At 34.2% G+C, this 23,525-nt stretch overlaps 1 protein-coding gene across 1 annotated transcript in view; it reads left to right on the top strand.

Moving 5' to 3' along the window:
* Positions 1 to 13,042: 13,042 nt before the first annotated feature.
* The window catches only part of specc1 (sperm antigen with calponin homology and coiled-coil domains 1), a 205,140-nt gene continuing 194,657 nt past the window's right edge, over positions 13,043 to 23,525 (top strand). Inside the window, exon 1 of the mRNA XM_056458667.1 lies at positions 13,043 to 13,269. The gene's annotated coding sequence lies outside the window, so the exon portion shown is untranslated. The remainder of the gene's footprint in view (positions 13,270 to 23,525) is intronic.

The raw sequence follows: 23,525 nt of genomic DNA, 5'->3' as shown, positions 1-23,525 counted from the left end.
TCACAGCTAGCATATATTCGTTTTGTTTAATTATTTTCGCTCGTTGTCTTTTATTTAGACAGAGACAAGGTCGGCGTTGAGATAACGTTACTGCAGCAGTTCTGTCACGAGAGATTTCGTGAACTAGAAACATCAAGAATCCAGTCAGTCACTGCGGAGATATGTTATTGACAGGATTTCACATGTCAAATGTATTTCCATATCGAATTTTCACAGTGTTTTTATAGGGATCTGAATATTGTTGAGTATTGATGTTGCGAAAGTTCAGATGTACGGTCACTGTGCCAGCCAAAAGTCCTTCGTTTGAATACTTGAATTTGTTTGTTTGTTTGTTTTACTTAAGAAAGACAAAAACAAACGCGACGAAAGCCAAAATATTTATCCTCATGGTGTATATCTACTAAGTAGATGGGGGCCAAAATGACAGGGGGGTAAAATTACTTTAGAATGGTATTAGCATCAATAATATTTCGTAAAAAGGTCTATTAATAATAATAATAATAATAATAAAAATTCCAGACATTGATTTAATGCACCTCTATATGTAAGGATGTAACCTTGTGTCAAAAGACCTGCAAAGCATGTACCTGTTTTAGTGATCCTAATGTACATCCTAATAGCTATTCAGTTTCCTAACTATATGGATTAGTTTTCCTTATGGTTGGATCTTGTAATGGTAAAAAATCCAGGAGAGATTAGTAGTTTTGAGGGTATCTTTTAGGGTTGTTCTTTCATTTTTTCAATATTCTCTCTATTTTACAAAATTTTATTGCATTTTTCTTCCCTCAACATTAGTTTAGATTTTCTTAACAAGTATTTATTTTAGTGTCTTAATTTTAAGGCCCATATGGTTCATTTCCAGACACTGATTTAATGCCAAGGAGGTCTTAGATTTTATTTATTTATTTATTTATTTATTTTATTTTATTTTATTTATTTAATTTTTTTTTTCAATATTTACCTCTGTTTTACAAAAATAGATTTTTTTTTTCATCCTTTAACATTATTTTAAAATGTTTTAAGCATTTATTTTAGTCTCTTAATTTTAATGCCTTATGTTTCATTTCCAGACGCTGATTTGCACCTCTATTATATTGTACACTTTTTCAGTGGTCGAAAACCAAATGTAGGATGTAATATTTTAAAGGGGATTATCTGAAGATCAAATGATGTTACAATTGAAATGATTATGTATCCTTGTGTCAAAAGACCTGCAAAGCATGTACCTGTTTTACTGATCCTAATGTACATCCTAATAGCTATTCAGTTTCCTAACTATATGGATTAGTTTTCCTTATGGTTGGATCTTGTAATGGTAAAAAATCCTGGAGAGATTAGTAGTTTTGAGGGTATCTTTTAGGGTTGTTCTTTCATTTTTTCAATATTCTCTCTATTTTACAAATTTTATTGCATTTTTCTTCCCTCAACATTAGTTTAGATTTTCTTAACAAGTATTTATTTTAGTGTCTTAATTTTAAGGCCCATATGGTTCATTTCCAGACACTGATTTAATGCCAAGGAGGTCTTAGATTTTATTTATTTATTTATTTATTTTATTTTATTTTATTTATTTAAATTTTTTTTTCAATATTTACCTCTGTTTTACAAAAATAGATTTTTTTTTCATCCCTTAACATTATTTTAAAATGTTTTAAGCATTTATTTTAGTCTCTTAATTTTAATGCCTTATGTTTCATTTCCAGATGCTGATTTAATGCACCTCTATTATATTGTACACTTTTTCAGTGGTCGGAAACCAAATGTAGGATGTAATATTTTAAAGGGGATTATCTGAAGATCAAATGATGTTACAATTGAAATGATTATGTATCCTTGTGTCAAAAGACCTGCAAAGCATGTACCTGTTTTACTGATCCTAATGTACATCCTAATAGCTATTCAGTTTCCTAACTATATGGATTAGTTTTCCTTATGGTTGGATCTTGTAATGGTAAAAAATCCTGGAGAGATTAGTAGTTTTGAGGGTATCTTTTAGGATAGTTCTTTCATTTTTTTTTTCAATATTATCTCTATTTTACCAAAAAATATTGCAGTTTTCTTCCCTCAACATTAGTTTAGATTTTCTTAACAAGCATTTATTTTAGTCTCGACTTAATTTTAAGGTCCATATGGTTCATTTCCAGACATTGATTGAGTGTACCTCTATATGTAACTTATTATATTGTACACTTTTTCATTTAATATTTTAAATGAGGGATTTAATGTTTTAAAGAGGATTATCTGAAGATCAGATGATGTTGAAATTAAAATGATCATGTATCCTTTAAAAGACCTGCAAAGCATGTACCTGTTTTAGTGAAAAAATTATTATTTTGTAATGTAGACATATTTTATCTACATTCTTAATAAACTTTTCATTTGTAATTGTAATTTCAAGGGCGGCACGGTGGCTTAGTGGTTAGCACTGTTCACTTAACAGCAAGAAGGTTGCTGGTTCGAGTCCTGGCTGGGCCATGTTGACATTTCTGTGTGGAGTTTGCATGTTCTGTTCACATGGGTTTTCTCCTCGGGTGCTCTGGTTTCCCCCACAGTCTAAAGACATGCACTATAGGCCATTTTGAGGGTTGTAAACAATAAGAATGGCACTAACGTAGTTCCTGTTTTACATTTTTAATTTCTATAGCTTTCAAGAATCCAAAAATGTCTAAATATTAATAAATAATGTTATGATAGCTTTTTTTAATGTTAAGTTGTAATTGAATTGCATCTTGATATAGTTAGGAAAGAATTTGACAACAAGCAGGAAATGTTCATGGGCCAATGACATCACATTGAAATGGTCTATAGTTGAATTGAATAAACAAAATTATCCATAGTAAATGACTGTGTGTGTGTGAATGAGTGTGTATGGGTGTTTCCCAGTACTGGGTCGAGGCTGAAAGGGGATCCGCTGCATAAAACATGCTAAAATAGTTGGTGGTTCATTCCGTTGTGGCAACCTCTAAAATAGAGACTAAGTCGTGTCAAAAATTTGTTGAATGTTGAATTTGATCTAGTCCTACATTATTACAGTACAGACATCCTCCTTTAAGTACAATACGTATCTGCTGTATGTAAGGTCTTTTTCTTCCAACCATTGAAAATTTGGATATGGAGTCCCACTTCAATTTCCATATCTCGCGGACTGAACCATAAGTGCCATAAAAAGTTTTGCATACCTCTTTTATGTAAAAGTTTTATTCTTATAATGCCTTATATAATATATATTGGCCATAATATAATGTTTTGTCTTTTTTCTTCTACAAAAACTCACTCAATAATGAAACATTGCTTGAAATTACGTTTAAAACCTTTAAAGGCAGATGATTGATAAAGATTTTTTTTTTTTTTGGAGAAATCATGATTTAGTTAGTTTAGCAGTGTGTTTTGGATCACTTCCATTACTCCCAACATTTGTTTTTGGTTTTAGTAATGTGCAGCGGTAGCAAAAGCTCTCGTTTTTACTGCGGACATCTGTGAGAAGTTGCTGTCTGAATTTAATACATCCCCAAAGGCTTATTAAGTGCTCACACACATTAAGATATGACCACAAAGATCCATTTTACATCTTTGTGCTTATTCTCATTACCTGAGCTGAAAGGCATCATTATGGGATTATAAAGCGGCTGGTTGATTATGCTGTCACATCTACATCCTAATGGCTACACCATCAGCTATTTAGTTTCCTACCTATATTGATTAGTTTTTCTTATGGTTGGATATTGTCATGGTAAACAATCCTGGAGAGATTAGTTTTTTGAGGGTATCTTTTCAAGTATGTATGCTGTATTATGCATGCTAGGCCTGTAGTTGGCAGTGTCATTTTATAAAGAACAATGCTTGCACATGTGGCCCTGTAGTCCTCCATGCTGTTTTTGAGGTAAAGTCTAATTCGGATATGCAGCCGTCCGGAAGTGCGATATGCACATCAATATAGCAGCATTTTTGATGACACTGTATAACAATAATTAATATTTTTACGTTACTGTGACGGTTGGGTTTAGGGTTGCGGTGGGGGTAGATGTTAATAGAATACAATAAGTGGGAAATTTAATAAATAATATAAATAATACTCATTAACTTCAACCGTATCAGATCTAGCAAGCAACAACCCTGTTTTGATTGTCAAGTACTTGTTCATGCCTGCAGACTACAGATGGGAAAATGAGGTCTAAGGTATCATTGCTGTTGATATTGTTAGAATTGTAATGAAAACGGATATGTTTTGGATATGGATGAATTGTAATGAAAACCAGAAACGGATGAAGTGATTTACATATTAACTCAATGCGATTGAAGCGAGTAAACTCAAAATGTTCTCACATGTCTATTTACAGGCGTATATTGCGATTTATTCACGCATGCCATGTCTTGGGTGAACACTGCATGATATTTAATAATATTCAAGATTTTTTAAGTCATACAGCTTCTAATAATTCAAAACAGCGATCACTAGTCTCTTCTAGGGCTGGGCAATATGGGCAAAAAATCATATCTCTGTATTTTTAGGAGGAATGACAGTATACGATATCCAGTATTTTGCCATAAATGGTTACTTGAGAGTTAAAGCCTTTATTAAAATTGTTATTGTTATTGTATATATAAAATTATTGATCAAATTTTGAGCAAAATATCATTCAAACCCAGGGGTTCCCCTCCCTGTTTACAAATAAACAGCTGCACAAAAAATAACAGCGGCACAAAATCTTTGATAAATAAATACAGTACAGGTTTTTCTCCTGCTTAAAACTATGTGGCACAACATTTCAAATTTATAAAAAAATCTTTGATAAATAAAATACAGTACAGGTTTTTCTCCTGCTTAACTATGTTGCACAACATTTCAAAAGATAAAACAAATCTTTGATAAATAAATACAGTACAGGTTTTTTTCCTGCTTAACACTATAGACAGCACTACTGTGCTGTTGTGCAAATAACAAAGTAAACAGAACCATAGAAAACATAGCTGCATTGTCAGAGCAAAAAAGGAACGCACTTAAATAGTAAAACAACAAAAAGTATTGTAGAAAAGAACCACATTGAATGTAAATATGAAACACACAGTATTTTATGTCACTATTGCAGTGTTGTTATAAGTAATCCTCTATACCACTGTTGTGTGATTTATGAACAACAATTAAACCAGCTGTTTGTTTTTTTAGTTACACATTTACATGTATGTATTGTGCTCAATTATAAAACAATGCACATATCGAAGATATCTAAAGAGAAGTCTTTCACTCCATGTAAAAAAATCCTACTCTTTTTCTTTTGTTTTGTTTTGACTAAACTTGTTTTATTAAATAAAGAGATGAAAACTAATAGACTATAGATATGAGAAGTAACGAAATAGTTTCAGAGTACTGGGATGAAATGCTGGTTAAGCATATAAATGTAAACAGTCATTATAACAGACCAGAACGCAGAGCTAAATGTGTTAAAACGTAAATGTAAAGAAGAGACCGTATAGTGTAATAAATACTGAACTTATAATCAGTGAATATGAGGTGGTTTCACTTTCAAAATGCGGATTTCAAAATCCTATTTTGACATTTAATCCTTTTGAACACATTCAGGTGCTGCTTGATTTGACAAGGCTTCTACATTCATTCTTGCTGTCAATTGTGGAAAAAATTATCGATAAAAGGTTTCTGATAAACTGCTATGACAGCTGCAGGCGCTGTGTGACGCGCGTGCACGCGAGGGGGAGTCAGATTTTGATAGAAACCCGGCACTGCATGTTCCTCCATGTCGCGCCAGTGATGGGTCGTTCTTCAATGATTCGTTTATTTTGAACACATTTTTTGTATGACTCATGGAGTGAATCATTCATTTGCGCATGCGCACATTTGTGCAAGTGGAGCTCTTGTGCTACCTTGGAGTAGTCTGTCAGCACGTGTGGCCTCAAACCATATCGATATGAAAAATATTGGATAATCCCACATCGAGTTGGAGAATCATATCGATATATCCCCAGAACTCGATATACCACCCAGCCCTAGTCTCTCACATCTTTAAAAGTGTCCTAACAGCACAAACACTGCTGTCAGTCACCTCAACGGAAACTTTGCTTTCATTTGATTGGAGAATGAAAAAATGGGATTGGCGAATAGCTTTTTCCACTCAAGAGTTGACTTTTTAAAGTGCTGGCACACAGTATGCAAGGCACGCAGGGTGCATAAGCAGCGTGCAAAACACTCGTGGCCATTAGTAAACCAAAAAAGGCCAAAAAAAACAAAACAAAAAGCGCATTCAGTGTGATCAAGGCCTTATGAAGCACTGAGGCATTCCCTTTAGAGGACTGTTCCGTGCATGAAATGTGTTCTTATTGACTGGGTCCCTACATAGTGTTGATTGCTTTTTACTGCATGAGCATGGGCACTTTGCAATGTTCATTAATGGATTTGCTACAGCTTGCAGTGTCTTTACACACAGATGGGATTTACTAGAGACGTGACGTAATATACCTTTGTAAATAAATCAAATTTCCATTCACATATTGCACTCTATACACTTAGTTGATCATTTTCAAAAATGTGCATTTTGAAAATAAAAGTTAGCAGTTCAGGGCTTGTTTTCTTATAAATGAATGGCCAAAATGCATAAAGTTTTAAAAATGGTACTGTGTTTATTTCTGCACATTGTCATCATGTTGCCATAACAACAAAAACTTCAAGATCTTGTGACAATGTGCATCAGAGTAAAGAAACTTTTAAAATACAGCTTTACATGCAACCTTAGAGTTAAACTAAACTAGTGATGCCATGCTCAGAGTAAATGTTTTTATGACTTCTATGGCATCTAGTAAGCCATTCAATCTTGGGCGTAGTCAGTCTTTCGTTGTGATTACATAACCATAATGCAACAGCACTAGAGGAAAAAAGCAGATTTTTCATTCGAAAACTTTCATACTTCACTTTTAAACAACCAAAATACACTGTACCTAAAAAAAGACAACATTAAACTTTCCTAAATCTCCCAGCATCTAGCTATTTGTAGTTAATTATACCCTCAAGTTTTTTTTTTGCTGGGTAAACCATCAAAGGCAATAGCAAGTGTGTCTCTGGCATAGACAGCTAAGCTCTCCAGAACACTGCCCTATATAGAGCTCTCTGTGCATGAGTCTGTACTGCAGCAGTCTGATCAGAATAAAACTCCTGCTGTCTCATGAGGGTTAAATGTCTCGGTTTTTTATATTGTGTTTATATTTATAAGTGTGTGTACGTGATGCAAATTTTTGTGGGATCACAACAGCAGCTAAGATCAGGGTTTTCCGCGGGGTCTTAAAAAGTCTTAAGTCTAAAATGTAAAAATCTAAATTTTAGGCCTTAAAAAGTCTTAAATTTGCTTTTCTAGGTCTTAAATATTTTTTCACTGGTCCTATTTTTCCGATGTCTATGTAACGTTACTTCTAATGCTCATTTAAATTATAGTTTGTTGTTGTTGCTTGGTTTTCATTGTGTTGTAGTTCTTTATTTCACTAGTCCTAATGTAATTTGCGGTATTACAAATACAAATGAGACCAACATGCAATAGCCAATCAGCTTTCTGTTATTGAACTCTGTGCGCGCTGCGAATGTGACGTCATCACTGTGTTTGCGGAGGTTCGCTTTCGGTGCGCGCAACATGGTTTTGGCTGGCGGAGTGAACAGATTTCGGGTGAACAGTTGAATCAATGAGTCACTCAATAGAACTTGAATATGAAACACTTTGAAGAGATTTTGTCTGAAACAGGTACGCCTGTACAAACATCTTTATGATCTGTCCATGCGTGACCCAGGTGGTTTTAATATTACAGAATATGTTTTTCCACCATTCATAGGTTTTACACTGATGTATATATTACAATTTTGAATTTAAAACAATTTAATAGTTACAAACTAAAATTAAGTGACAAATTATTTCTTTGATAACTGGAAAAGAATATTTGAACCTATCGGTTTACAACATACCGATGCCCAATATCTAGGCTTTATTGGTGATAATAGACAGGAATGTTGGACCATTATTGCCTTTTTAGTTTAGAAGTAGAGGATAGAAACTAGCCAGACAGTAATGTGTGAATTGTTGAGTGGGCAAAATAATAATAATAAAAAAGTAAGTATTTTTAGTAAGCTTTTATTCTTGCCATAATAAAAAATATAATTGTAGATAGCAACCCATTTTCTGTTGTTATTGATATTTAACTTTGATAGGTAGAACTGTTCGAGATATGAATAAAAGCAAGTGATGCATTAAAGTTTGAATTAAAAAATCTTGAATGGCTATAAAACTTTAGAATCATTATAATAAATTATAAAAATAATAAAAAATAATTAGTTTAAAAATCTTGAACGATATTAATGAAATGATGAAGTTCCGAAAACATACTACTTCTCTGTTTATCCATCTGACTTATTTATATATATATATATATGTATGTATATATATATATATATATATATATATATATATATATATATATATATATATATATACATATGTATATATACATATGTATATATACATATGTATATATATATATATACATATGTATATATGTGTGTATGTGTGTGTGTATATGTGTACGTGTGTGTATATATATATATATATATAGCAGCAAAACAAAATATAACAATATCAGATTTTCCAATATTGTGCAGCCCTAATTAGATGCATTAAAAATAAATTGCAAATACATTTGCAGTGATTTGTTGCTGAATGTTTAGATGACTATAGACATGTGCTGTGCTCTTTTTTGTTAATGACCAAATAAACAGACAAAAAAGCTAATAGCAGTAAGAAAACAGCAGTTAAGAAAAAATCTGAACATAGCAATATGGATGTTTACAATATATTGATATATGAATATATGAATTTTAATTTTTTTTTAAAGATAGTTTTTTTGGCATTATCCTTAATCCTGAAAATGCATGTATTTTTGGCTTTTATGAGCAAAAAAAAATCATCTACAGGCAAGTCAATAACACAATCGCAATGAAATTATTGCATGAAAATTCTCCTTTAATCACTATGTGTTTGAAATGAACTGGTGCTTCAAATTAAGTATATCTTTAAAAATTGAGAAGCATTGACCTTATTCATCCCAGATTCCTGGTCACATGATCGTTATCTTCATCATTGCCGAGACGAAAGCACACGCTCACAGATGAATTGAAATTGCTATAAATAGTTTTTGGCCTCTGGAGAAGGAAAGTCATTTCCAGCTGTGTAAGACGCATAGGAGTGGATGTGTGCAGGAGCAGCATGTGAGTGTGTGTCTGTAATAGTAATAAATCAGAAGATGGGATTAGTGGCTTGACTTAGAGGGTTTATCCCAGAGATAAAATAGCCATTTTGCTCACCATCATGTCATTTCAAATTGGAATGAGTTTCTTCTGCTGAGCACAATATTGATGACCAAAACATTTATTAAAATGCCTCTTATTATGTTCCACAGTTCACATTTAAATGTAAATATAAATGAAAAGGTCTTGACATTTGATTTGGCTTTTGTATAAAGTGATACATGAGCCCTTAGTTCTTACTGTATGTTGCATTGTGGTTGATTTAAAGGGATGGTTGATTTTTTTTTATTAGTTGTTTCTTCTGTCAAAAACAAAAGGTGATATTTTGAAGAATGTATTTAACCATTAAATCTATAATTATATTTTGAAGAAGTACTATAAGTCCTGGTTGCGGAGGAAGAGGATACAGGTACTTGACTGGCCTGTCTGCAGTCCCGACCTGTCTCCGATAGAGAATGCATAGTGCATTTTAAAGCACAAAATGCTACAACGAAGACCCTGTACTGCTGCCCATCTTAAGACTTAATGTGAAGTATGTGACAAAATTACACCCTAAACTCGTCATCACTTGGTGTCTTCAGTCCCTAAACATCTTTTAAATGTTGTGAAAAAGATTCGCAACTTTACAGAGTAGTAAATGCTTTACTGTTCCAAATTTTTTTGAAATGTGTTGCAAGAACCAAAATTGGAATATGTGTTTAATTGGGGGAAAAAACAATAAAAATCATGAGGAACACATTAATATTTGTTGTATTGTCTGCAGTGGAATACAAGTCAAAGTAAATTTCAGTTTATATAACTATATTTCAAAGAAGTACTATAAGTAAAGGGCAACCTGTTTACAATATTCTTCAAAATGAATTCTTTTTTGTTTAACAGAATAAAGAATAGCGTTGGAACAAGTGGAGGGTATAAATGACTGAATGTTCATTTTTAGGTTAACTGTCACTTTAAGTGAGAGTAAAGTAAAACCTAATTACAAACAGAAGGGATGTTGCTTACACAGCAGCCACAGCATCACACTGTCTCTGCTCTGCTCTAATCAATGAGACTAATAGAAGAGAAATCATTCAGTGCAGTTATTTTACCGAAAGGGATCCTCTGCAATCTACAATTTCAAATCTGAGCCTGAACGTGAAAGGGATGGTAACTGAAGTGTTGTCATCAAATGATTCATACATTAATTACCTTATCTTTTATTTACAATATGTGATAGAAAAAACTAATATTTAGGCCTGTCAGTCACAATCTATTTTTTTGTTGCATGATATATTTCACGATTTTTAGTGATTAAACAATATTATTGGTATATTTGCTCTGCAGTGTTTTGACTTTCATCAGTAAAAATTAAACCACACTGAACTAAACTGAACTTAATCTCTGAAAACTGGACTGACAGTTTCAATTTACTAGAACTTCTATGTGAAGCTGCTTTGACACCAATCTACATTGTAAAAGCACTATAGAAATTAAGATGAATAGAATTGTAAACACAGATACATGGACAGAGGAAAGTTTCAAAGTTATGTGGATCAGCTGGTTAGTCTATAAGCTGTCGGATGAGCGATCCGCTGATGAATCACTGCTTTAAACCGCTCCAGTGTCCCTGTATCTGTGATTACACAAAGTAAATAGTGGTGAGTTCAGTGAACTGATTACCTTCACGGCCAATCACAGTCATTTCTGTTGAGCATGTGAACACAGTGGCAGGTCAGCACTGTTTAAGAACGTGCTCAAATGTTAGCGGGAATTTTTTTTATTTTTTTATTTCAGTATCATGATAACCCTACAAAGTAATGACAACAAATGCTTTTACATTGCTTTAACTTCATTTAAGTTAATCAGGTTTCAACATTTTGCTTTAACTATTCAAATTTTAACGTAATATTTTTAGTCGTTTTGACTTTTGTTGATTTAAGTTGAGATGACTTGAAAACTTCATTTGATTCAACTAAAATTTTTAAGGCAGAATTTTTTTTTTAACAGTGTAGGAAGTGGAATCAGAATATGAAAACATGTATCGTAAACAAATGATAATAATGAATGTCAAGTTAACAAGAACTAGGAAAAAACAGTTAGGAGCAATTCCAGCATTATGGATGTGACATTTGCAGTAAAATCTTAAAACATAACTTCACAGAGAAAGTATATGTTAACATTATATTGAACGTCTGTTTATATTTTCCAAAACAACTGACCACCGAGTTATGGGAGCAGAAAAATATCAATCTGTAAACATTTTTATATTTTAAATTAGGAAAATAAACATGCGTTATGGATGAGATGAAAAAAAGTCTGCGAGTTTACAGTATACAACCTACTATATAGAAATTCTGTGAATTAAACTGCACAACCCAAAAGAAGCAAGACTTATCAAAAGGATAAGCTGTCTCTCTATAGAACAAAAACAATTGATTTTATTTAACATTTTTTGCATTAATGAGGAAAAAGCTCTGTTATGGATGCGACATCTCTCCTTTATGGATGTGACTGATGTGAAATTGGCACTTGTGTGATTTTGATAAATCAAATATAATAATTAAAACATTAACAGAGAATTTTTTTATAATTTTAAAGCACTGTAAAATACTTGCACAAAAAAAAAAAACACAGAAACGATTTCACTATTTTGGTGAACTTAATTTTTTTTTTCATGGCAAGGTTGACATTTGTATGGAATTGCTCTTACATATTTAACAAAGTCCATTCAGACTAAATACTATATTACTTTAGGGTAATACAATAGTGTTTTATTTAATCATAATGACACTAACACCTCGAGTAGAGATTGGATCCATTGACAAAAGCTGCTCAATCAGCTAAAATGTTGCTTACATTGGTTTTTATGTATGGGCGATACTGCATCACCAAAAATAATTGAGATCATGTTCATGTGTTGCGCGATAAGTCTATATATTGATCATTGTGACAAGTCTGCAAATATTCCATTATCTTTCAGCCCTAACGTGTAGTAGTGTACTAATGATTTGCATCTACATAAGCTATGCATAATCTGTCGCCACATATGATGTGGCCTTGCCAATATCAGATGTTTAGTTGTCAGGGAAACTGTGACACTTCACCAATACCTGTTAATGACATCAGGGCTTTCAGCTTTCCTCGAGATATACAGAATGCCTGAAATCAAACAAATGAATCATGAGTTATCTTGCCAGATATGAAGATACAGCAGATGCTCTCATGTTTTGGTCTGTTAGAGAATACAGTTAATGATTTTGCTTAGCTACATTTACTAACAGAACTAATTTGTTTGGTTGGATTTTGTGATTGATTGTCACGTCATCGATACCTTCATTGTCACACTCTAATTGTTTTGCCGCTGGAATCTTCGTCAGTGCCACTCCTGGTTAGGACACCATGTTAGACTTCTCTGAAAACCTGTTTTGACTTTGGAGCAAGACACCCATTTAATTCCCGACCTGTTTACAGACAGCCATTCAGTCCTCCTCTGATCGTATTTTTCCTCTCTCTCTTGTTCTGCGGCTGCTGTTTGGTTTGTGGGTGGATTAGGTTAGCAGTCCTCAGGAGGACTGAGGGCTGGGACTATAATTGTACACACAGACGGCAGCCTGAAAGGACGTGCTCCGGGTTATCTCCATCTCTGATTTGACACTGCATGCGTGAAACCCTAGAAGTTCATTCTGAGGTATTTTAAATGAGTCTCTTTTCAATTATGGTTTCTACTCTCAGGCATTTCATTAGAATGCTCTTCCCACGTGGTGATTATGACGTGAACGCCTCTGATGCTGTCACTGATACTTCTTTGCTGTGGATGGTTTGCATTTTTTCAAGCACGCAAATACACACCCTTTGCCTGTCAGTGATAGTGATTGTCGCACCAGCCCAGAGTTCTTTGAGTTGACGGATGGAGGTGTGTTTTTTTCGACGTTGTTGATGTTGTTCATTTCGCTTTTGGGAAATAATAGTTCTTCCACACAGAAGAGGAGTTTGGATTAAAGGTAACTAACCCTATTAATCAATTAGTTTTGATGATGGTGATTAGGATATTAGCAGGTGTTGGAGTTCATTGAAGCCTGAATTGAAGCTCTTGAAAGGACGGACAGATGTGGTCCTAAGCCGAATATCTGGAAATGTACCGAAGTGCATTTGGCGGGTCTGCATTCAGACGACAGGAATGTGTGGAGGAAATGGGCTGCATACTTACTGTGTAAATCTCAGTCAGCCCGGGTAACTGCGTGGAATGCTGTAGCTACATCGGGTGGTGAAAAACCACAGTTCATTTTAGACAACCAGTCTTGGGTTTTGAAGTTGCTTGACACTTGAGGACAGCGGTACCCTTTTTGTGGCATTACAGCTTAGATTAATATTTCTTCTTGTTATATTCTAGGAAAGCACAGTAGATGATTAATATATAACAAATATTATAGGTAGCAATTAACTAATAGTTAGTAAGAAGGACTTACTTTCTGGAAATAAAAAAGAAATGTGGTATAAATGTATCTTATTCTGTATTTTGTTTTATCTGCTTTTACTGGGAGATCAGTGTGTTTTTGTCCCCTTAAAATAATTTCAAAACCATTTTTTTGCTTATGTAAAAATCTATTTCTTTTTTTAAGTGTATGGATAATCTTTTAAATGAGTTTCTTTTAACTTGATTAATAAATCCAATTACTATTGCCTATAGTAAGACACTGCAGGGTTTGTGCAAAGATGCATTCTGCATGTATGTGTCCTAAATCCGCACACGCGGTGAACATTTTGCAGTGAAAACTGGTCGCACACAACAATTTTATGAAATCGCACGAGGCACACATGCCAAAACGGTCGCAAATTCGAGCCCTGTAGTGGTTTGAATCAGGCAAATCTAGAGCTCCAGCAGACAGCGTAAGTGTTCACGAAACATCTTTCTTGTAAAATAGGCATTTATATTGTAGGTGTCCATAAAACTAGATGCATAGTTTGTTTTTTATTATACACTGTCTCGCACATGGAAGTTAAACAGTAAAATAAAAAATATGTTCTGTCTTTCATGGTCATTAATAGGTGCAGGAATGCAGACCTGTCACCGTTTATTTAATATCACAAATATCATTGAGAACCACTCAATATCCCTCAAAACAAAAACAGAAGTTTGATTAATACATTGAATTAAATATGTAACTTTGGTTCACTGAGGCATATAACCGAACATAACTGAAAAACTCGACCCCCCCCCTAATCGCCAATGTATAAATCGCACTCTGGTAAAACACTTTATATTAATTGAGAATTTTCATGCGTTTTTAAATGTAATTTAAGCATCCACATAATTTGTAGTAAGAACTTCATTCACTGAAATTTGAGATGTCTGGGAAACCTTTTGACTTCTGTCTGTGCTTATAGGTCAGATGAGGTTAGTGTTTCAGAAGAAGCTACAATGTAAGCTGTGGAGTGTTTACTCATTCAGAGCTTTGACAGCACTCATACAGGAAGTTGTGCTCCATGGGGACTGCAGATCTCTGAGAACCATGAGCATTTTCATTCAGTAGCCACTCTCTCTCTTTTCTGCTTTCTCTTTCATCTATGCACTCATTCTTTTTGATAATAATTAAGGATACCACACCACAATATCTCAAGGATATTTGTAGCATTCATTGAATAGAAAATGTCTTTAGTTAATAAGTGATGAATTTTATGACACTATAATAAGGAAACGTTGTAAGGTATTGATTAACCTTGAGTGTTTTGTGTCCTTTTCTGAGTTATGACCAGAGGGACTGTTATCCTCCTTTTTGTCTTGTGCCTTGTTAGTGATATTCAGCTGAATGTTTTATTAATAAACTTTTGTTCCTTTATTTTGTTGTTTTCCCGGGCTTAAAATTTGGCCTGTGTATTATCTAATATTTTAATAATTCATGCAAGTATTCATATTGTGAGAAATTCATACAAAAATGTGTTCGCAAGGAATGGGCTATCAGAATTATTGTTATTTTTTTAAATGCAATTTTTAAAACTCATAATCAATTCTGTACTGTAGCGCAATGCAAGTGTGAACCTATCGTCTCTTCCTCTTATTTATGGTTTGAAATGAACATTAATAAATATCAGAAGTCATATAAAGATATAGTTGAACTTACAGATCAGGTATCATGGCTCATGTAATAATAATCAGCATTTCAGCTGTGAACAGACACTCGTAAAACAGCTTGTAAACACTGTCATAAAATGTTGCCTACTTCTGAGGAAACCTTTGCGCAATATTCTATTAAACTAGAAAAAAATATTTTGTGAGAGGCATTTTGTACCCAGATAAGTCTTTAAATGTCAGTTTAAGCTGTACAGAAGTGTCTTGAAAAATTATCTAGTAAACTATTATGTACTATCATCATGGCAAAGAAAAAATAAATCAGTTATTAGAAATGAGTTATTAAAAGTATTGTGTTTAGAAATGTGTTGAAAAAATATTCCCTCCGTTAAACAGAAATTGGGTTAACTAGGGTTAAGACTAAGAGAGCTTCTTTTTTTTTTACAACATACAGGATTTGTTTTGTATGAAGAGTTTAGATGCAAAAACCATCTGAAATTTTCTTCTAATATTACCAATTTTCTCAGGCTTCTATGTCTTTCACATTAATGGTAAATAATGAGTTCTTTTCATTGCTTCAACATGAAATAACTGAACATAAACATAAGAGGCTTAGAAAAATGCTCATTGTAGAAGACAATTACAGATGGCACTTATAGGTTTTTGCATCTGAACTCTTCATATATATATATATATATATATATATATATATATATATATATATATATATATATATATATATAATTATTATTATTTATTTATTTATTAATATAATTTTTTTTATAGTAACACTTTATAAATACAGTCTGCTGAAGCACTTTGATTGACATTCTCCCTTTGTATGTGTCATCAGAGGGGGAAAGCCCCGCCCATTACCGCCAATCTCTCCCTCATTAGCACAGGACTTTAGTCTTGTTTTTAAATCTGCCACTATGCTAACTCAGTCATTTGTAGCTCCACCCTCTTTTGAAAAAAGGGCTTGGTGCTCAATCTCATTTGAATTTAAAGTGACCAAAACAGCACAATTAGGATCAAAGCCTAAGAGAAGCAGTTTCAAACATTATTTGTGGGGTATTATATCATCTTCAATGCCTCCTCCTTCGTCTTACCCCAGACATGCTCAATAATGTTCATGTCTGGTGACTGGGGTGGCCAATCCTGGAGCAAAGTGACCTTCTCTGCTTTCAGGCACTCTGATGTGGAGGCAGAAGTATGAGGAGCGCTATCCTGCTGAAGAATTTGCCCTCTCCTGTGGTTTGTAATGTAATGGGCAGCACAAATGTCTTGATACCTCAGACTGTTGATGTTGCCATTCACTCTACAGATCTCTCGCAAGCTCCCATACTGAATGTGACTCTAAATCATGAATTTTTCTTCATCAAACTTGACTGATTTCTGTGAGAATCTTGGGTCCATGCGGGTTCCAATAGGTCTTCTGCAGGATTTGTGATGATTGAGATGCAGTTCAACAGATGATTAATCAGAAATATCTACCTTCTGCCACTTTTCCAAATGATCAGCTTATTATTATTATTATTATTATTATTATTATAGTCAAGTTATTATTACTTGCTCTTATAACTGAGATCAACGACAAGACTTTTGTCAGGAAGTGTATATTATTTACCCCCCAAGTTTTTATTCCTCGTAATACATAAGTCCAAAGCAGAGGGAATTGTGGGAAAGCTGTCTCACAACAGAGGAGAACTCTTTAGCTGGAAATGATAACTTCCTGTCCTGCCTTACTGGTTCTAAACTTATGACTTGGCACTTTAAGGGCCAAAACTTTTATTGTTCCCATGTGCTCTACAGATGTTAGTTTACTGACGTGGAGGGACACACAAGTTATCTAGGCTGTGTGTGTGTGTGTGTGTGTGTGTGTGTGTGTGTGTGTGTGTGTGTGTGTGAGTGTGAGTGAGTGTGTGTATTTTCAGCTTAGGTCAATAACCGTGTTAATACAGACCATTAGAGCTCAATGAATGCACATTGAACGTCAGATGGCATCACATAAATCTGTTGAAGTGTTTTAAATGTTACTGTCTGAATTCAGTTTTGACACTCACTCATCTGGAAATGAGAAAGTAAGCTATTTCCCAAAATCCTGATTCAATAGCTGTGAGGAAATACTAGTTTGAAATATCAAGCAACATAAATCAATGAACTTGTTTAAATCCACACTCTTACTCTGATAGCTTTTACTGGACTTTGAAGTCAACGCATATCATTTGGTTTTCATTATCAGTTTTTGTCGTCTTTACTTTGTACTCCGGTATTACTCTTCATTGTAGAAAACACTCTATATGGCAAGTATTTGAATATGCAACTAGTTTTGAATTTAGTTGACTAAATGATTTGCAATTGCTAATAGTTAGATTTCGCTTGTTAGTGTTGAAGTTAAAGGCTAAGAATAAGTGTAGCACAGATCTATTTTTACTCGTCTATGCTTGAACACTCTGACTGAGCATTTGAGAGTTTCCTTTTGCATCCTCCCAATGCTTTATTCTTCTGATTGATATCAATGGCTGCACATGTAGTTGGAGCTTAAACTGTGAACAGTAAGTGAGAGCACAATCATTATCTCTCACAGACAAAGAGAAAGTGTCTTAGAATTAACTTTTTAATGCTTGCTTTTGCCCACCTTTCAGTTTTAACATTGTTAATTCAAGTGTTTATATGCAATCTAAGAACTGGCATTACAGTTTGTGTAAGTTTAAATGTATGTAACCGGATTATAATAATGCAGGTTAAAAATGGCAAAGACTGTTTGATACATGATCACTGTTCTCTCTGGGTCAAATGCAGATTTGAATATATGACATCGACTTAAGGGGCAACTCAGTGGCGCAGTAGGTAGTGTTGTCGCCTCACAGCAAGAAGGTCGCTGGTTTGAGCCTTGGCTTGGTCAGTTGGCGTTTCTGTGTGGAGTTTGCATGTTCTCCCTGCGTTTGGGTGGGTTTCCTCCGGGTGCTCTGGTTTCTCCCCACAGTCCAAAGATTTGCTGTACAGGTGAATTGGGTAGGCTAAATTGTCCATAGTGTATGTATGTGTGCGAATGAGTGTGTATGGGTTTCCCAGTAATGGGTTGTGGCTGGAAGGGCATCCGCTGCGTAAAACATATGCTGGATAAGTTGGCGGTTCATTCCGCTGTGGCGACCCCAGATTAATAAAGAGACTAAGCCGAAAAGACAATGAATAAATGAATGACATCGACTTCAATGTTTTAATGAACATACAAGGGATGCTCATTTCGGTTAATTTTGCCAACCGACAACCGCCGCTCGTTAACCGAATATTAATCGTTAATTGGTCAGATTAATATTCAATTATTATTTAACAAAAAATAAATAAAAAATCACGAGTCTATTTTGTGTCTGATACACAAAATATTGCATTTTAAAATGCTGATTTATTTTAACATGCGAACATGCTAACAACAGAGCATCTTCAAGCACCCACAGTTTTTCCAACAGCATAGAAAAAAAGAACAAATTAAATAAAAATAATAAATAAATAGACTTAAAAATGCTTAAAAAATGATAATGACTAACTGAATTCATTTTTAAGAACCGGGAAAGGCAGTTTTTTCCCATCATGTTTTTTTCTTCCGTCAAATAGAAATATCAGGCTACCTCAAATTGATCGATCCACGGAAAATATGCATTTATTTAATGCTCCACTGTTATTCTTGTATCATAAACCTCTGTCAACATTTTTTATAGAAGTCATTATTTTAAAGATTATATCTTGAGCGCCTAGTTTTACCTTAGAACTTCTGTGCTTTTCTTTTTTCTCTCACTTGCAGATCATGTGCGTGCGCTGCATTTGATGAAAGTCAATAACAAGGCTCATATGTTGACTATTAGTAAAGTAGAGGTTACTAAAGCATATAACAGTTGTGTTGTTTACGTATGATGTTGCATTAATTTACATACATGTTTTATAAGCTATAAAATGAAAGCCCCAGTTTGGTGCAGAGTTATCATTATAAAAAATCGAGAAAATCTTTGGATTTGTTTGATATTAGGCTGTGTAGGCTATTTTATTAATTGAATTTTTGATAAGAACTATTAATAACTGTAATTTTCCTAATGGAAAAAAGGTTTGATAGTTGGTTGTACACCTAAGGCCCTATTATACATCCAGCGCAATAAGGCGCAAAACGTGTCTGGTGCAATTTGTTGTGCAACCCATACACATTGCTTATTATACACAGGATGTACAGCAATACACAAATATCTTTACATAAGAAAAAAATTAAAGGATTAAAATGTCACAAAAATTATTATTTTTTACCATAGACTGTAAAATATATGGACGGAGTATCCGTGACGTCACCCATAGGTTTCTGAAGAGCGCAAAAGAAGCCACAAGTAGGCGCGGCCAACCGTCGCCATTTTGTTCGCGCGTCATCGCACCCACGGCGGGATACCAAACAAGGGCAAAGAGGCGGAGAGTGGGCGGAGCTACAGACACCTGCTGGAACTTTGCTTGGACCTGGCAGACAGACTTTACTTTGGGAGAAACACTTAATACTTTATTAACTGCGACTCGCTTGTGTTCTGACCACATGTGCTTGGCTGTACACTATATCAGTAAAGTGATTAGACTTTCAAAAACACTGTAGTAATACACTGAGCCACTAAGCATTGTTCTTATGACGTTTTTCTACAGGAGGAAAACGCGGATTACTTCCAAACACTTCAGATATAGTGTGTGTTAGTAAATGCAAGACTATTGATAAAATCCAGCACAACACTGTATGACAACGCTTCAGATGACTGTTCTAGAGCCTACAGTTAATCAATCTGTCACATTCTGGAGTGCTTTACGGGTCTAAAGAAAAATATTAATGATAAATGATCTTAAATAAAACAAATACATTTATAGAGATGGTATACAAGTATATAACTTTACTCACATGGGAAACGGAGGCCACGTGAACGGTTTGTGAGCACAATTAAATGCACACAGCATCCCATATCATCTGATAATTGTAAGAAATAAGTCCAAAAGGCAGCTGACGGTGTAAAGCCACATAAAACAACACAAAAATACGATGAATATGCCGAGATCAGTGGCTAATCTGCCGGATTCAGCTGAGGTGAAGTGACGGCGACCAGCGAGACCTAGCTGTCACTCAAGTGGCCACGCCCTTAATTATGCAAACTTAAAATAACCTAATATAAAGGAAATAAATGTTATAAAAAAAATCACCCCCCTCACAGTTGTCATGCAGGGTAATAATAGCTATATGAACCAAAATCGTTCTTTGTACCAGGCTGTAAACACCTTTTTTTCTGCTGTAAAGTTGACCATTCTAACGGTGGGCTCAATTGCACTTTGCTCTATTATGGAGCCAGGACTAGCGGAATTTTGATGAATTGCAGTTTCTGTTACTTCCGTATTGGCCTCCCGAGGGAGAGCGGGAGGTTGCCGCTTGTTTTTTACATACAGTTGAAGTCAGAATTATTAGCCCCCCTTTAATTTTTTTCTTTTAAAAATATTTCCTAAATGATGTTTTACAGAGCAAGGAAATTTTCACAGTAGGTCTGGTAATATTTTTTCTTCTGGAGAAAATCTTATTTGTTTTATTTCAGCTAGAATAAAAGCAGTTTTAAATTTTTTTAAACACCATTTTAATGTCAATATTATTAGCCCCTTTAAGCTATATATTTTTTCGATAGTCTACAGAACAAACCATCATTATACAATAACTTGCCTAATTACCCTAACCTGCCTAGTTAACCTTATTAACCTACTTAAGCCTTTAAATGTCACTTTAAGCTGTAAAGAAGTGTCTTGAAAAATATCTAGTCAAATATTATTTACTGTCATCATGGCAAAGATAAAATAAATCAGTGATTAGAAATGAGTTATTAAAACTATTTTGTTTAGAAATTTTGTTTAGAAAAAAAAATCTTCTCTCCATTAAGCAGAAATTAGGGAAAAAATAAACAGGGGGGCTAATAATTCTGACTTCAACTGTAAATATAAAAACCACTGCCTCCATGTCACATCTCGGAGGGCCTTTTCAGGTTATTCATGACAATTTGCATTTGCATAATATTATTAATATTATTATTAGTTGTAGTATTTATTATATGCATATTTATATTTGTTTTAATAAAAATAAGTTTAGATTTGTCCACCTGTTGGATTTGGAGACGTCTGCATCATCATATGGGGTGTAAGATTAGGACGTGTATTTGAATATAACTCTATTAACACTATTATTGTTAATTTATTTGTTTGCTGAGAATTATAACTAAATTTAGAAATAGTTTTGAAAAAAATCTTTGCGCTTAACAAATGAAATTAAATATGTAGGCTAATGGATGTCTTCGGTGGAGTGCGTTCAACACCATTTCCTTATCCACGAAAGTGAATGAGTAAAGTAAAGAGAAAGTAAAGAGAAAGTAAAGAGGCCGAATTTAGGAGGCTCGTTTTTTATCCTTGTGCTGCAGATGGTCTGTTTAACTGTTTTCTCGCTAGTGAAGCATTCAGTTTTTCCTCTTACAAAGTCCCCCATGTAAATAGCAAATGAACCATGGCTTGACGCAGCTGACTCTTAAAGGGAATAAGACTGAGATGAGACTGATTGGTTTAATGCACGTTATGCTTAAAGCACACCCATAACTTACGTTACCATCCCGCGAGTTAACAAATATGTGTTGCACATTTATGCAGCCAAAATTAATTTTTTTTTAATAATACTTTTTAATCGTTTAACTGATACCATTAATAGTTAAAAATGGGGTGTCAGTATATACCTACCTAAATTACACATGTCTGATTGGCAGTATTTTGTGCACGTCTGCTGTCTATCTCTACATCGGTTGTTAGGCTGGAATACAGCCATTGGCTCAGAAATCAAGGCACATCTGTTGTTTGTAAAAAATTTGCCTACCACTAAAAAGTTTTCCTTTTTCAGACACAGTTTGCAGAGTTTTGAAGTAGAATAAAGGCTTTTCAGTTAAAGGTGGGTCTAAATAAAAGGGACCTAAACCACAGCTGCTGAAATAAGATGCAGATGTTGTCCAGACTTGCAGAGTTTGTCCTGTGGTTAACCATTTATGTCAAATCAGCAGTACAGCGAAGTGAAACTATGCTAAGGGGATGTTAAACCAGTGGATCATACCGACTTCATACATATGACATTTAGGAGAATCAAATTTGACCAGTACAGTAGTAACGAAATGTGACCCTACTCTGTTTTCCTGTGCAGGGTTGGGTTTAAGCTACATTCCAGTTCACATTCTTCAACTATGCACTACAGTTCACACCAAGGACAATAACTGTGACTATTAAGTTTTAATAATAGTTCATATTCTAAGCCGTAAACAATCCATTTGGCTTTAACCACCCTTTTTCTACAACTCAAGACGCTTTGCAAAAATGACTCAAGTAACTTAGGCTGAACTGTAAACAATCAGCAAAGTAGGGCTGGCGATGCAGCAAAAAAGCTATCTCAATAATTATTTTCCATATTGAATGATAACGATATATATTTTTATATAAGTTGTTAATGCTTTCAGATTTAAAAGAGTACCCCAACAATGACTGAAGCCAGCCCTACAGAAAAGTGTTTAAAATAAATGGGTTCAATGAGTTTGCATTATTCTCCTCACGCTACAACCGTTGAATATTAAAAGGAACTTCATTAGAATCAAATTACTTTCAGCAGACCGTGATTGACTCCAAAACTTGAGACGTGCCTTTTCATGGTAATGATATGGATATGCTAAAATCATACTCCCTACAATTGAATACACTGAGAAAAAACTGAAGACGGTGGAACAAGATACAGCTCTTCTTGGCAACATATAATATACAGATTATGCTTTTAATTTTAATGTCACATTGAAATGCAAAGCGGAACAGTATTATTATGACAGATAAAAATAAATCACACAACAAAACCTGCCGCTCTCACTTTTGTTTTTTACAGATAAGGATTATTTGTTGTTCAGCCGTATCATTTGATACAGTATGTCTTTCAGTCCATGGAGATTCCTCAAACCAGAAGTTAAAAGAGGCATTTTTGGAAAAATGCAGATGGAGCTGGAGCTTTCAAAGCACCAAAACAAACCAGTAAATTACATGCTATACATCAAGCAATTATAGTGTGCACCATATGCGCACTATAGTTTTAAATTGTTATTTTGTCATCCAAAATTGACGTCTTATAGC

The sequence above is a fragment of the Danio aesculapii genome, chromosome 5, assembly GCF_903798145.1.
Source record: "Danio aesculapii chromosome 5, fDanAes4.1, whole genome shotgun sequence".
NCBI classification, from domain to species: Eukaryota; Metazoa; Chordata; class Actinopteri; order Cypriniformes; family Danionidae; genus Danio; species Danio aesculapii.
This window is presented reverse-complemented; position numbering and strand designations above follow the sequence as displayed.